At 43.4% G+C, this 16,588-nt stretch overlaps 1 non-coding gene across 1 annotated transcript; it reads right to left on the bottom strand.

Annotated features, from left to right (window-relative positions):
• Positions 1–10,075: 10,075 nt before the first annotated feature.
• On the bottom strand, positions 10,076–10,150 carry Trnas-cga (transfer RNA serine (anticodon CGA)). The gene has a single exon. It is a non-coding gene; the product is annotated as a tRNA-Ser (tRNA).
• Positions 10,151–16,588: the final 6,438 nt, after the last annotated feature.

The following is a 16,588-nucleotide window of genomic DNA, read 5'->3' as shown; positions in this document are numbered from 1 at the left end:
ATGATAATCTTATTTTATTACATTGAGTAATTACTAAATAACTTTTCTCCCGGCTAAAGATTTGGTCAAGTTGTGAAAGAACTCCAAGTTAACGTCGTGTTAAAGTGTTGTCTGTAAGTTGTGTATGTGTCACTAAATCACAGTTCATACAACATATTCTATACAACTATTATGATGGAAGCAGTTATCTTCAGCAAAATGATCATTAAAACCACCGAATATCAGCCGCGCACAACACTAACGTATGTTACCTGAAACAATATTCATCGCAACTTGTGCGTAATTACTTCCGGCTCCATACATCAGACAGGAAATTTTGTGATAAGGATCGTGCTATGAACATTGTTTTTAAAGAACCAATCTGATTCGAATTATTTTCATTAAAATGAGTTCGGGACCACCGGTGCACATTTATTTTTACACATTTGTATTACCTTCGGCATTTATGTCTGCAGAGTTGCATAATTTGAATTTGCCGCTGAGATAATTGTTAAGATGGCGACAGACAATTGATAGAGACATTCTATTGTTAGAGCAAATAGGACAAGTATTTGAAATGCTTATTAAACTTTACTTTCGTATTGTGCACTATTTAGACTTCATCAAGCAAACATTTGATTTTTTTTCTAAGGAAAACACAGACAAAAAACCGCGATACAAATCGCTATCATCAATGGTTCCGCTCCATGCAGCGGAAAGAAATAATTAATCAGGTAATGCTTACTGAGTGAAGAACTAAAGCTACAAATAATTATTGACTCATATTTATAATAATGATGAACTCTATTCTCAAGTAATAATTAAAAAATAATCCCAATTGATTAACAAACCTCAGTTTGATATGCGCCCGCAACCTACAAAATCCATCCAACAAAAGTTAAAAACAAAGGAAGACAAACGCAGATCATAAAAGGAATTTACAATTATCATTGTCTTTGTATGATACACATCGATATGTCCAACTACATCATAGAATATTACATAAATAATTAATATTTATCATAGTTTTCACAATTTTTTCATATGTCGAATAGATAGTGTCTATAACTGTTGGAGGCAAAATTTCCTCTCGTCGCACTGTAGCTAAAATTTATCTCGCGAATGTTCCACTGAAAACAGAGAGGCTTCATTATATTTTGGTGTTTGACAAACCCTGGATATGAAAACCGCGTTTGTTTTCATCCAAAAACGAAACTAAACTGGCGTTGACTACAATAACATCACTACAGTTCCGGCAGATTAAAATGTGTGCCGGACCAAGACTCTAAATCTGGACCATTGTCTTTCCCATACAAGTGTTCTGCCAGCTGAGCTACCCAAGCACGACTCATGACCCATCCTCACAGCTTTACTTCCGGCAGTGCCACGTCTCCTACCTTCTTTTCTTATAACAACAGCTTTAATTTTTCAAAATTAATAAATGGTGACAGAATATTTGGAAAAATTCAAATTCTTTCAAACGTTTATTAGACAGTTTTCAAGAACGTTAAATACCTTTCATCTTCTATATGAAGCTCATGTTATTGCATATTATGGTTTCGAAGATATTCCCTCTAAACCTGATATGGAAATTTACCTTTCAGGATGTGCTTTGGGCAAAAACGGAAAAATATGTATTGCTTTATTTTGACCCCTCTGTACACCAACCAAGATTGATCAAGGTTGTTCATTTAAATCTGGGAAAGAGCTGTAAAATTTCAATCCTTTTGTGCCAGACCAGTCACTATCTTCCACAAAAAATCATTTACTATTTTATCTGTTACTGCTTCTTAACTGTGCTTCACAACCATGTTTATATCAGCTGCAAACAGTACTAATTCTGCCTCCTGATTCAAATAAAATTGCAGATCATCAACAGAAAACAAGGTCCAGTTGCGTGACTCTGTGAAATTCACATTGTAATTTCTCCCCATACAGATGATGTGGCGTTCGTCTTTGCATTACCTCCACAACCTAGATTAACTTACAGTATTCTGCTTGTTAAATAAGAATGAGGCCCTTACTAGACTACATATTCTATTAAGGTTAACTTTTGCTACAGAATATTTTCAGTGAAACAATCAAATGCCTTTGACGAATCACAGAAGAATCTAGGGTGATATATAATCACCTAAAGATTATATTTGGGTATTCTGCCCCAGTTTTCTTCTATAGCTGCTGGCCTACACGCCTCCCATGGCTGTAACCTAGCAGCAAAAATCTTCCTTTAGCGTTCTCTTTTTCACCCGAATTACCTGTAAGTTTCCAAACATTGATCTGCTACAGTCCACATTCTTCCACATCTATACAAGGCACTCCTCCTCTAATTTTGGTAGGAAGCTTAATTTGTTATTGTTGTTGTTGTGGTCTTCAGTCCAGAGACTGGTTTGATGCAGCTCTCCGTGCTGTACTATCCTGTGCAAGCTTCTTCATCTCCCAGTACCTGCTGCAGCCTGTCTCATAATTCTTGCTCACCAGATAGTCGAGTTTTGTCTGGGATGCCTCTCCCAAGGCTATCAGTAGTTCTAATGGAATGTAGTCTACTCCCGGGGCCTTGTTTCGACTTACGTCTTTCAGTGTTGTTACGAACTCTTCACGCAGTATCATATCTCCCTCCCATTTCAACTTCAACTACATCTTCCTCCATTTCCATAATATTAGCCTCAAGTGCATCGCCCTTGTATAGACCCTCTATATACTCCTTCCACCTTTCTGCTTTCCCTTCTTTCCTTAGAACTGTGTTTCCATCTGAGCTCTTCATATTCATGCAAGTGGTTCTCCTTTCGCCAGAGGTCTCTTTCATTTTCCTGTAGGCAAGCCGTCCGGGATGGCCGACGGTTCTAAGCACTACAGTCTGGAAGCGCGACCGCTACGGTCCCAGGTTCGAATCCTGCCTCGGGCATGGATGTGTGCGATGTCCTTAGGTTAGTTCGGTTTAAGTAGTTCTAAGTTCTAGGGGACTAATGACCTCAGAAGTTAAGACCCATAGTGCTCAGAGCCATTTGAACCATTTGAACCTGTAGGCAATGTCTGTGTTACCTGTAGTGATATATGCCTCTATATCCTTACATTTGTCCTTTAACCATCTTGCGCTTAATATCGATCTCATTTTTGACACGTGTGTATTCCTTTGCACCTGCACCAGTCACTGTATTTTTATATTTCCTCCGTTCATCAATTAAAATCAATATTCCTTCTGTTACCCAAGGAGTTCTACTAGCCCTCATCTATTTACCTACATGCTCCTCTGCTACCTTCACTATTTCATCCCTCACAGCTACCCATTATTCTTCTACTGTATTTCTTTCCCTTGTTCTTGTCAGTCGTTCCCTGATGCTCTCTCTGAAGCTCTCTACAGCCTCTGGTTCTGTCAGTTTATCCAGGTCCCATCTCCTTAAATTTCCAACTTTTTGCAGTGTCTTCAGTTTTAATCGACAGTTCATAACCAATAGATAGTGGGCAGAGGTCACATCTGCCCCTGGAATTGTCTTACAATTAAAAAGAGGAATTTATAATTACTTAAATTCTGGAGGTGCTAATGAAAGATCCTCTGTGCACCCTGTACTTAACTCCTTTTCCCATGATCTCTTTTCGACCTTCAGCCTTCGTAATTCAATTTTCAAACATTTCTACACTCCTGGAAATGGAAAAAAGAACACATTGACACCGGTGTTTCAGACCCACCATACTTGCTCCGGAAACTGCGAGAGGGCTGTACAAGCAATGATCGCACGCACGGCACAGCGGACACACCAGCAACCGCGGTGTTGGCCGTCGAATGGCGCTAGCCGCGCAGCATTTGTGCACCGCCGCTGTCAGTGTCAGCCAGTTTGCCGTGGCATACGGAGCACCATCGCAGTCTTTAACACTAGTAGTATGCCGCGACAGCGTGGACGTGAACCGTATGTGCAGTTGATGGACTTTGAGCAAGGGCATATAGTGGGCATGCGGGAGGCCGGGTGGACGTATCGCCGAATTGCTCAACACGTGGGGCGTGAGGTCTCCCCAGTACATCGATGTTGTCGCCAGTGGTCGGCGGAAGGTGCACGTGCCCGTCGACCTGGGACCGGACCGCAGCGACGCACGGATGCACACCAAGACCGTAGGATCCTACGCAGTGCCGTAGGGGACCGCACCGCCACTTCCCAGCAAATTAGGGACACTGTTGCTCCTGGGGTATCGGCGAGGACCATTCGCAACCGTCTCCATGAAGCTGGGCTACGTCCCACACACCGTTAGGCCGTCTTCCTCTCACGCCCCAACATCGTGCAGCCCGCCTCCAGTGGTGTCGCGACAGGCGTGAATGGAGGGACGAATGGAGACGTGTCGTCTTCAGCGATGAGAGTCGCTTCTGCCTTGGTGCCAATGATGGTCGTATGCGTGTTTGGCGCCATGCAGTGAGCGCCACAATCAGGACTGCATACGACCGAGGCACACAGGGCCAACACCCGGCATCATGGTGTGGGGAGCGATCTCCTACACTGGTCGTACACCTCTGGTGATCGTCGAGGGGACACTGAATAGTGCACGGTACAGCCAAACCGTCATCGAACCCATCGTTCTACCATTCCTAGACCGGCAAGGGAACTTGCTGTTCCAACAGGACAATGCACGTCCACATGTATGCCGTGCCACCCAACGTGCTCTAGATGGTGTAAATCAACTACCCTGGCCAGCAAGATCTCCGGATCTGTCCCACATTGAGCATGTTTGGGACTGGATGAAGCGTCGTCTCACGCGGTCTGCACGTCCAGCACGAACGCTGGTCCAACTGAGGCGCCAGGTGGAAATGGCATGGCAAGCCGTTCCACAGTACTACATCCAGCATCTCTACAATCGTCTCCATTGCTGCGAAAGGTGGATATACACTGTACTAGTGCCGACATTGTGCATGCTCTGTTGCCTGGGTCTATGTGCCTGTGGTTCTGTGAGTGTGATCATGTGATGTATCTGACCCCAGGAATGTGTCAATAAAGTTTCCCCTTCCTGGGACAATGAATTCACGGTGTTCTTATTTCAATTTCCAGGAGTTTATATGTAAAATAAAGTGTATGACTGTCCGGGAGCAAGACCACATAAAAGCTCACAAATATAATCTGAGGTGCTGGACGATATACTATCTTCATGTCCCGCTCTTCCTCTCCAGCCGTATCTGTCCTTCAAATGTGTGAAATTGTGCCCATGCAAGGCTTGCGGGCGTCACTATAATGACCCAATGTATAAGCCCGTTTTGAGCCGACTTTTAAGAAAATAATGTCATTAAAATATGGGGAGAACTACCGGTACCTGAAACCTACAAACGCCACGCACTCTTCGGTAGCAAGAAGGAACCACCGAAATTTCCACCAGGAAAGAGATTTGTGCGACCGAAGTCCTCCCGATGCGACTGTGAAGCCTGGTATACTTCTGTTATGGCTACATCATACAAGGAGGTGACAAGAGTCATGGGATACCTCCGTATATCGTGTAGGACCTCTTTTGCCCGGCGTACTGCAGCAACTCGACGTAGCATGGACTTAACAAGTCGTCTGAAGTCCCCTGCAGAAATACTGAGCCATGCTGTCTCTGTAGTCGTCCATAATTGCGAAATTGTTTCCAGTGCTGAATTTTGAACCGACCTCTCAATTATGTGCCATATTATCGACATAACGGAAGAAACAAGTAGGTTTCCAATTGGATGACGCTAAGGCTTCCTCCTCGAAGCACTCCATGTACAAATTCGCGACCTCCGGCGAGAGTGGGCTTGCCAATTGCGACTCCATCCGTTTGCTCATAGTATTCCCCATTAAACAGAAAATACGTTGAGGCCAAGACATGTCTAAAGAGTTGTTGCCATCCAATTAGAAACCTATTTGTTTCTTCCGTTATGTCGATGACACGTTCGTTATCTGGCCCCATGGTAGGGACGAGCTCCTCGATTTCTTTCACACCTAAACTCCACATATCCAAACCTCAAATTCACTAGGGAGACCGAAGCAGAAGGAAGATTACCATTCCTGGACGTCATGGGCAAGAGAAGAGCTGATGGTACACTGAACCACAGTGTGTTCAGGAAGAAAACGCACACTGATCTGTACCTGCATGCAGACAGCTGCCACCACCCTTCTCAGAGGAATGGAGTACTAAAAACACTAGTACACAGGGCGCGCAGCATCTCAGATGCAGAGAATCTGCCCCAGGAATGGGAACATCTCAAAACCGTGTTCCGAAAAAACGGGTACTCGGAATGGCAGATTAGACGCGCTTTCCGTCCCACCACCACAGCACAACATGTGGAGAAGGATGAAGTCACGGACGAAGAGGTATCCACTGCCTTTATTCCGTACAATGGCGCACTATCGTGGAAAATCGGCCGTATATTAAAGAAAAACTCGGGCTTTACTGGGAAGTGTGAAAGATGACGTAGGTTTGAGGAAGGCCGGCATATACCAAATTCCCTGTGAGTGTGGGAAAACTTACGTCGGACGGACAGTACGCACCATCGAAGATCGCTGCCGAAAACATCAAAGGCACACTCGACTGAAATATCAAAATAAGTCGGCGGTAGCAGAACACTGTTTGTCCGAGGAACACGAGATGGTTTATGAGCGTACCAAGATCCTGGCTCAGACCTCTAAATATTGGGACAGCGTTATAAGTGAGGGTATCGAAATTCGCACCAGGGGAGATCTTATCAACCGAGACTGCAGTTACAATCTCAGCAAGGCTGGGGACCCGGCATTGAATGTAATTAAGAACACTCCTAGCAAGAAGAACGAACTGGCGACCAGGGCGGACGTAGCAAGCACATCGACGCTACATATTCTGACGCCCACGTCTTCGCGACCGCCGGCGCCCGGGCGCGGAAGGCGAAGAGAGCGGCCTGCGGGGGGAGTGGATTTAAATCGGCCTCTCGTCCTCAGGAGCTCAGTTCGTCAGCGCACCTGACGATGATCGCCGAAATATTATGCCCGTTGGACACTATGAACAGACAGTATACCCGTGGACTGTTCGAGCAACAAATACGCCGGGAGAAACTGAATAATCATAACCTAAGGACATCACACACATCCATGCCCGAGGCAGGATTCGAACCTGCGACCGTAGCAGCAGCGCGGTTCCGGTCTGAAGCGATTAGAACCGCTCGGACACAGTAGGCGGCGGTCATCTGTTGCCATACCCAATTAAGCCAGATATCACCTGATCCTCTTTATGGATACGTACGTCGTAAGTCCCACATTGATTCCTGCGGTTAGTTCACGCGTTGTTGCTTGTCTGTCAGCACTGACAACTCATCACAAACGTCGGTGCTGTCAGTCGTCAAGTGAAGGGTGTCGGCCACTGCATGGTTGCTGGTGAGAGGTAATGCCTTAGATTTGGTATTCTCGGCACGCTCTTAACACTACGAATATCGGAATATTGAATTGCCTAACGATCTGAATGTACCATGCGTCTAACTCCAGTTACCATTCCGCACACAGAGACTGTTAATTCTCATCTTGCAGCCTTAATCATGTCGGAAACCTTTTCACATAATCACCTGAGTACAAATGGCAACTCTGTCAGTGCACTGCTCTTTTATACCTTGCATATGCGATACTACCGCCACCTGTATATGTTGAATTCTCTATCCCATGACTGACACGTCAGTGTATTCTGCGACCATCAGAATAGAGGCATGTCAGTTCCAGATTGCTAGAATCATCTGAAAAGCAATTGGAACAGGCATCTCAAGATGTGAGTGAGGCCACGCCAAGGATGATAGTTGGTCCAATGGATTCAACTATAAACGAGAACACCTCCTGGTTCCCAGCGCATCGTTCACTTTACTAGTGCGGTCGAAGTCAACGAGAAATTCATTCATGTTGTCGAAGCCTGGAATACTTGGGATTATTCACGGAAATGGGTACTAAGTGCCTGTTGTTTACACAACGTCTAATATGAAAGCCAAGGCTACAGCATTACGCGCACTTCTCCACAAAATTGTCCTAGTTTTAAGTGTTTGAAATGTTAATTATTCCACCAAGATAAATAATTCATTAGTTTCCAATGCTGGGCTCATAAGCGAATACAAAACCTCGTTGTCTCTCAGAGCCTTTTTCTTACTTCCTCCATCTTATGGTGCTTACTACGATATTAGCAAACTTTCCTATCCACTCAGGGCTGCATGTTTAGCAAATAACACTATTTTTTAATCAAAACTGTATAATACAAACCATAATCCGTAACTTCCACTACACCAGATCTTATCCGTTACATGGCTGGTAAAGGGAGACACCTATCCAATTTAAAACACCCTTTCCGCAAGAATTGCGTCAGTACCGGTATAGTTTTCAATACTCATTCCTGCATGTTCACGATTTTCCATGCATGGTTTTCAATTGTTCCTCTGAATCCTTTACTTTTCAGTTGCAGTTTACTTTCTTTCGCAAAATCAGGAAGCCTGTACAATACTGTCCTTTTATTTCATTTGTACATAACTTTAAATAGCAAGATTTCTCTCTTTCCTCGGTATCGGAGACTGAATTGTTGTTTGTTATGGTCTTCAGTCCTGAGACTGGTTTGATGCAGCTCTCCATGCTACCCTATCCTGTGCAAGTTTCTTCATCTCCCAGTACCTACTGCAACCTACATCCTTCTGAATCTGCTTAGTGTATTCATCTCTTGGTCTCCCTCTACGATTTTTACCCTCCATGCTGCCCTCCAATGCTAAATTGGTGATCCCTTGATGCCTCAGAACATGTCTTACCAACCGGTCCCTTCTCGCCAAGTTGTGTCACAAACTCTTCTTCTCCCCAATTCTATTCAATACCTCCTCATTAGTTATGTGATCTACCCATCTAAACTTCAGCATTCTTCTGCAGCACCACATTTCGAAAGCTTCTATTCTCTTCCTGTCCAAACTATTTATTGTCCATGTTTCACTTCCATACATGGCTACACTCCATACAAATACTTTCAGAAACGACTTTCTGACACTTAAATCTATACTCGATGTTAACTGAATTACATTACACTATTCATCACACGTCGACAGTGAAAGTAGTTAACGCTGATTTCCTGTAGTTGATGAAGCTCTACTTCTCAGTTATACTGACGCTTTTACATTGATCTCTATTACTGATATTACCTCACCAACGTCCAGGACCAACACGAATTTTCAGAAGGTGTTTATCATGACCTCCTCTCCAAGATGATGTGAACATAAGCCAAAGCACAGTTCCAATGGTATTCGTCACGTGTTTGACAGCTGCTGCACACAGGAGGTTAGCTTCACCCTCGAGACAAGTTTCGTTTATATAATACCCGTTCCGCCATGTCCCTAAGTATCAGAGGTCGGTGACCATGTGCAGTTAGTTTCTGAGTTCTCTTTTTAAAACCAGTTGATGCTTTCTCTCGTAAATATAAGAAACACTGACGACTAACCTCGCTCTGGGGACACTAGGTCAGGGGCGCAGCGACCCTATGACCCGCCTGCAGGCATATCTCGCCGTCCGAGAGATCTGGAAGCGCAAAATACTGGCCTGCTCCACGTGGAGCTAGCAGTTTCAGAAATTTGCGAATGACGTCGCGTTGTAACGTACGTGCTATTAACGTGCTTGTTCTGCCTGAAGAGTAATCAACCTTTCTCAGCTATGGCCCAGTTTTGTACCCCCGTTAGTATTAAGATTTTCTAATTACCCTCTCGCCTTCAGCAATGGCGATTTATAAAGTAGGAAAGTAGCTTTAGAAAATTATAAAGCAAAATTGCAGGAAGTTAGTACATACAGTAACAATTACTTACCAAATAAGAAACTTCCTGGCAGATTAAAACTGTGTGCCCGACCGAGACTCGAACTCGGGACCTTTGCCTTTCGCGGGCAAGTGCTCTACCAACTGAGCTACCGAAGCACGACTCACGGCCGGTACTCACAGCTTTACTTCTGCCAGTATCCGTCTCCTACCTTCCAAACTTTACAGAAGCTCTTCTGCGAAACTTGCAGAACTAGCACTCCTGAAAGAAAGGATATTGCGGAGACATGGCTTAGCCACAGCCTGGGGGATGTTTCCAGAATGAGATTTTCACTCTGCAGCGGAGTGTGCGCTGATATGAAACTTCCTGGCAGATAAAAACTGTGTGCCCGACCGAGACTCGAACTCGGGACCTTTGCCTTTCGCGGGCAACTGCTCTACCAACTGAGCTACCGAAGCACGACTCACGTCCGGTACTCACAGCTTTACTTCTGGCAGTATCCGTCTCCTACCTTCTCATTCTGGAAACATCCCCCAGCCTGTGGCTAAGCCATGTCTCCGCAATATCCTTTCTTTCAGGAGTGCTAGTTCTGCAAGTTTCGCAGAAGAGCTTCTGTAAAGTTTGGAAGGTAGGAGACGGATACTGGCAGAAGTAAAGCTGTGAATAGCGGACGTGAGTCGTGCTTCGGTAGCTCAGTTGGTTAGAGCACTTGCCCGCGAAAGGCAAAGGTGATGAGTTCGAGTCTCGGTCGAGCACACAGTTTTAATCTGCCAGGAAGTTTCATATCAGCGCACACTCCGCTGCAGAGTGAAAATCTCATTCTGGAGACTTACCAAATACTTTGTTAAAATCTTATAACCTAATGAAGATGTGTTTAAAGCCTTACCGCGCACCATGAAACCTGGAGCAGCCACTAGTGGGCGGTAGGAACCTGGTTGACTACCACGGGTCTATCTGAACCATTACATTTACAGTATGTTGGGTAAATTATTATTTAGTATGGCTATGTTATACATCTATGACTGTTATTGTTATTGTTTCTGTGGCTAACATTACCAGTGAGCTGTTATTTATACTGATTCGATTGTTTATTAGTTGGCGGAAATACTGGTGTGCACAGGGCAACAAAGTGAAACTTATAGACGGAGTAGCAAGATCACAAAATCGTACCTAGAATCAAATAGTAACTTAATCTTTCGAAACTTACTTTCGTTAATGTTGATTCTTACCTGACAATTAGAGAAAAACCAAAAACTTTAATATAATAGTATATTTGGGAATATTATGTAACGCAGATTTTTACCGGTACATGAAACAAACATTTATGACAGGCGACTGAAAGTGCTTTGTAAATAAAATGAAGCGAAACGCTTATGGCAAAAAATCAACGTGTTTTCGTATAGCAACATAGAGGCACAGTAGAGCCTCGATTATCCGACCTAAACCGGTAGCGGCAAGGTCGGATAAACGGGAAGATCGGATAACACGGAAAATAATACAAAAAAACGCAAAAATTAAACTAAAGCAGGCTAAATGAGTTAAACATTTAATACAATACAAATGAAATTAGACTGCATAGATATTTACTATGTGAGTAAGTTAGTAATTTTCTTTTGTTTGCCTGCTGCTTGCCGTTTTCTTTCCCGCTATATCACGTAGTCTCTTACGAAGTAAAACCTCGGTAGACGATGTTTCCGCCAGATGCTCTACATATTTTAAAACAGTTTCTAAGGCTTTGTGTCCTTCGTTGTGATAAATCTTGGGCGCACTTTCGTCCACTACATCCGCTTCTTCGTCTTCATTTTCGTTACCATTTTGACTATTTCTTCATCTGTCACTCCAAATTCTTCATCTTGGACAGTCCATTCACTTATGTCATCTTCTGTGGGGTCAGCACGTCCCGGAACTTTTCGTAACAATTAAAGCAGGGAAGTATTTTCTGGTTTGGTATGCTGCTGTAGATTTTCATCATCTCGAGAATTTTCTTGATTTTCCTTTTGTAAAATTTTCCATGATTTGCTCCAACACTCTCCCAAGATTGGGCCACGTCATAAGCTACGTCTTTCAAATTAATACAGCGCAACTGCTCTAGCGTGTCTTCTCCCTTGTCCATAGCATTAATTGAAGAGGAAAGCAAGTTTCTGAGGTAGTTTCTCTTCAGTTTCTCTAAGGTCCCTTGGTCCATAGGCTGACGTAAGGATGTGACATTTGGAGGCAAAAACATGGCCTTTATATCTCGATCTTGAAGTTCATCTTCATCAGGATGGCTGTAATATTTCACCGGCAAAGCATTTTTAGATACATTTTTAAATGCTCTCGGTTTTTTTGACTTACCTATCATAGACAGCTTCAGTTTCAAATTTGTTGTGGCGTTACTGCATGCAAGAATTGTCGCTCTTTCTTTGCTACGTTTGTAGCCTGGCGCTGCCTTTTCGGCCTTTGACACTAATTTTTTTTTTCGGTAACATTTTGTAATTGAGACCAGTCTCGTCGCAGTTAAAAATTTTATCGCCTTTTAGGTTTTCCTTGTCCAATACCTTGTGAAGTTTATTCCTAAACAACTGAACAGCTTCAAAATTTGCTGAAAGCTTTTCCCGGTAGACTTTAAGTTGCCGAATTCCGTATCTTTTCTTCCATCTATCGAGCCAGCCTATACTAGCTGTGAAATCAGGTTTACCTTCGTTTACGTCGTTACGAAACTTTAAGGCTTCTTCCTGCTAAATATGTCCCGACGTGGGTACACCTTTATCTCTATGTTGAGTAAACCATAGGTACAAAGTGTGGTGTCACCGCCAGACACCACACTTGCTAGGTGGTAGCCTTTAAATCGGCCGCGGTCCGGTAGTATACGTCGGACCCACGTGTCGCCACTATCAATGATTGCAGATCAAGCGCCGCCACACGGCAGGTCTAGAGAGACTTCCTAGCACACGTCCCAGTTGTACAGCCGACTTTGCTCTCATCTGCCGAGACGATAGTTAGCATAGCCTTCAGCTACGTTATTTGCTACGACCTAGCAAGGCGCCAGTATCCGTACTATTGATATTGTGAATCATGTACCATAAAGAGCGACGTTCTCCATGAATGGATTAAAGTTAAGTATTCCACCAGCTACGTCCGTTTTCTCAATTCTAATTCCCTTGTCATGTTCCAGCGTGAGCTAAAACGCGTGCATTTCGGCCTCCTTTAGAAAAACACGTTTGGCTCTCCTGCCAACTACAACACAAAGCTTCACTTACTTTTTCATAATCACATTTTTTCGTGGTTTTCCGATCTTCCAAAGCAGCCGAGGTTGCTCGCTGAGAACACCATTTCTCAATTTCATTGCGGTTCCTTTTCCAGTCTCCAGCTGTTGTTTTCCCGACGTTATAATCTTGCGCCACTTTTAATAAAGTTTCACCATTGTCTATTCCTTTTAAAGCTTTAAGTTTTTTTCCAATGAAACGACCACCGTTTTCCGTTTTCAAGCCATCACCACAAATTTTTACAATGAATAAAGTGCAACACGTCGACACCACTACAGATATAAGTTGGCACTAAGGAGTGAGGAGTAGCAGACGGGGACAATCAACTGAGTATTAACAAACAACACGTTAGTCACTGACCTGTTGCCGGCTGGCGCACGGCCGGCGTGGTGAAAAGGTCGGATAACACAGAAGGTCGGATAACCGAAGATCGGATAATCGAGACTCTACTGTACCACAACTCCAAGAAACTGGTCGCTGTTGCTATGTGCTCACCTTTGACGTCATTAGTACCCGACATTTTTATGGAGCGTTTCGAACAACAAGCTTCATTAATGTCAAACTAAAACCGTCTAGCTGGCTCCATTATGTAAACGACACGTTTGTTGTACAGTCGCACAGGAGCTACATACGTTTCGCGAATTTCTAAGAAACATTCAATCGAATTGACCTTGGAACTAGAGAGAGCGCTCCGCCTCTCTTTCTCAGACTAGTTGATCTCCAGAAGACAATAACGTAGTAGGCGTGCATAGAGTACTAGAGCCGGTCAACGCAAAAAGGTATTTAGTCCACCCAGACCAGAAGCAGCTTATTCTGAAAACTCTGTCTTCGCGTGCATAAGAGCTTGGTATCGGAACTAGGTTTTTAAGGCAAACATGGATGTTGAACGACTGTGATGGATTTTCCAAAAACAGGATCTTCAAACGAAACTGGAATAATAGTGCCAACAAGAAGGGAGTCGAGCTCCGTCAAATTCCGTAAGAGAACCGTTTAATGGCTGCGTAGTCGACTGCGTAGGTAAAATACGAAGGGAGGATGGCATGCGGACTACATTTTTCAGTCAACACAAAATAAAATACTTTTCTCAACCTACCACGGATGTGATTTATCGTTTCCACTGTGTGTGACTCTGTGACGTACTGCGTACGGTTGTGGCAAAGTATATGTGGACGGATGTGGTGGACACAAGAATACGTTAAAGACCACGAACGCAACACAGGTCAAATTGTAAGTGTCAAAAACGTGCTGTAGTGTAGCACCACCAAGAACGTGTCCAGGAAATCGATTTTAACAACATACTAAGAAAGTAATATTTATAGAAGGAACGTGTGGGAATCAGCTGAAGAGCGTGTGCAATACCAGTACGGATAATTCCATTGGAAGTACTGACGGAATTGGGCGAGCCAGTCCTGACAAAGCTATCATCTGGTGAGCAAGACGTATGAGACAGGCGAAATACCCTCACACATCAAGAAGAATATAATAATTCCAATCCCAAAGAAAGCAGGTGTAGACAGATGTGAAAATTATCGAACTATCAGTTTAATAAGTCACAGTTGCAAAACACTAACGCGAATTCTTTACACACGAATGGAAAAACTAGTAGAAGCCGACCTCGGGGAAGATCAGTTTGGATTCCGTAGAAACGTTGGAACACGTGAGGCGATACTGACCTTACGACTTATCTTAGAAGCTAGATTAAGGAAGGGCAAACCTACGTTTCTAGCATTTGTGGACTTAGAGAAAGCTTTTCACAATGTTGACTGGAATACTCTCTTTCAAATTACTCAAAGTGGCAGGGGTAAAATACAGGGAGCGAAAGGCTATGAACAATTTGTACAGAAACCAGATGGCAGTTATAAGAGTGAAGGGACATGAAATTGAAGCAGTGGTTGGGAAGGGAGTGAGACAGGGTTGTAGCCTCTCCCCGATGTTATTCAATCTGTATATTGAGCAAGCAGTGAAGGAAACAAAAGAAAAATTCGGAGTAGGTATTAAAATCCATGGAGAAGAAATAAACACTTTGAGATTCGCCGATGACATTCTAATTCTGTCATAGACAGCAAAGGACTTTGAAGAGCAGTTGAACGGAATGGATAGTGTCTTGAAAGGAGGATATGAGATGAACATCAACAAAAGCAAAACAAGGATAATGGAATGTAGTCGAATTAAGTCGGGTGATGCTGAGGGAATTAGATTAGGAAATAAGACACTTAAAGTAGTAAAGGAGTTTTGCTATTTGGGAAGCAAAATAACTGAAGATGGTCGAAGTAGAGAGGATATAAAATGTAGACTGGCAATGGCACGGAAAGCGTTTCTGAAGAAGAGAAATTTGTTAACATCGAGTATAGATTTAAGTGTCAGGAAGTCGTTTCTGAAAGTATTTATATGGAGTGTAGCCATGTATGGAAGTGAAACATGGACTATAAATAGTTTGGACAAGAAGAGAATAGAAGCTTTCGTAATGTGGTGCTACATAAGAATGCTGAAGATTAGATAGGTAGATCACATAACTAATGAAGTATTGAATAGGATTGGGGAGAAGAGATGTTTGTGGCACAACTTGCCCAGAAGAAGGGATCGGTTGGTGGGACATGTTCTTAGGCATCAAGGAATCACCAATTTAGTATTGGAGGGCAGCGTGGAGGGTAAAAGTCGTAGAGGGTGACCAAGAGATGAATACACTAAGCAGATTCAGAAGGATGTAGGTTGCAGTAGGTACTGGGAGATGAAGAAGCTTGAACAGGATAGAGTAGCATGGAGAGCTGCATCAAACCAGTTTCAGGACTGAAGACCACAACAACAACAACTGGGTGGACACAAGAATACGTTAAAGACCAGCTCCACCACGTTATGTGAGATAACCGTTTAATAGCTGCGTAGTCGATTGCTTAGGTAAAATACTACGGGAGGATGGCATGCGGACTACATATTTCAGTCAACACAAAATAAAATACTTTTCTCAACCTACCACGGATGTGATTTACTGTTTCCATTGTGTGTGAGTCTGTGAAGTACTGCGTATGGTTGTGGCAAAGTATATGTGAATGGATCTGGGTGGACACAAGAATACGTTAAAGACCACGAACGCAACACAGGTTAAATTGTAAGTGTCAAAAACCTGTGGTAGTGTAGCACCACCAACAACGTGCCCAGAAAATCGATTTCAACAAAATACCAAGAAAGTAATATTTATAGAAGGAACGTGTGGGAATCAGCTGAAGAGTGAGAGCAATACCAATACGGATGATGGCTGGAGCCTTCCGGCTTCGTCTGCACACGTTATCAGGAATGTTCGAAAATTACCAGTCGCGAAGGGCGAGAGACATGAGCAACTGTAAGTAAGCCATCTCAGCGGGACGGCAACAGTATTATTTTGATGATATTACTCCTGTCTTTCACTAACTCCTATCATTATTTACCTAGTAACAACTGGCCACCAATTTCAGCGTGAAAGTTTTTACTCAGAATCTCCATGCCTCAGACAAGTTGCGGGAAACAGCCTTTTATAAGCGAAAGCGACACATCTCATTAAGTTACCGAGGGCACCAGAAGAATGCTGGAGAAGATCCCAACAGAAGAGCTGAAACGAGTTTTTTATAAGTTTGAAGAGAAACATTAAGTGCCCTAAGAGTTAAGAAGACTTTACCGT

The sequence above is a fragment of the Schistocerca gregaria genome, chromosome 3 (genome assembly GCF_023897955.1).
Source record: "Schistocerca gregaria isolate iqSchGreg1 chromosome 3, iqSchGreg1.2, whole genome shotgun sequence".
Classification (NCBI taxonomy): Eukaryota; Metazoa; Arthropoda; class Insecta; order Orthoptera; family Acrididae; genus Schistocerca; species Schistocerca gregaria.
Note: the sequence above shows the minus strand (reverse complement) of the source record. Positions and strands in the feature narration are given on the sequence as shown.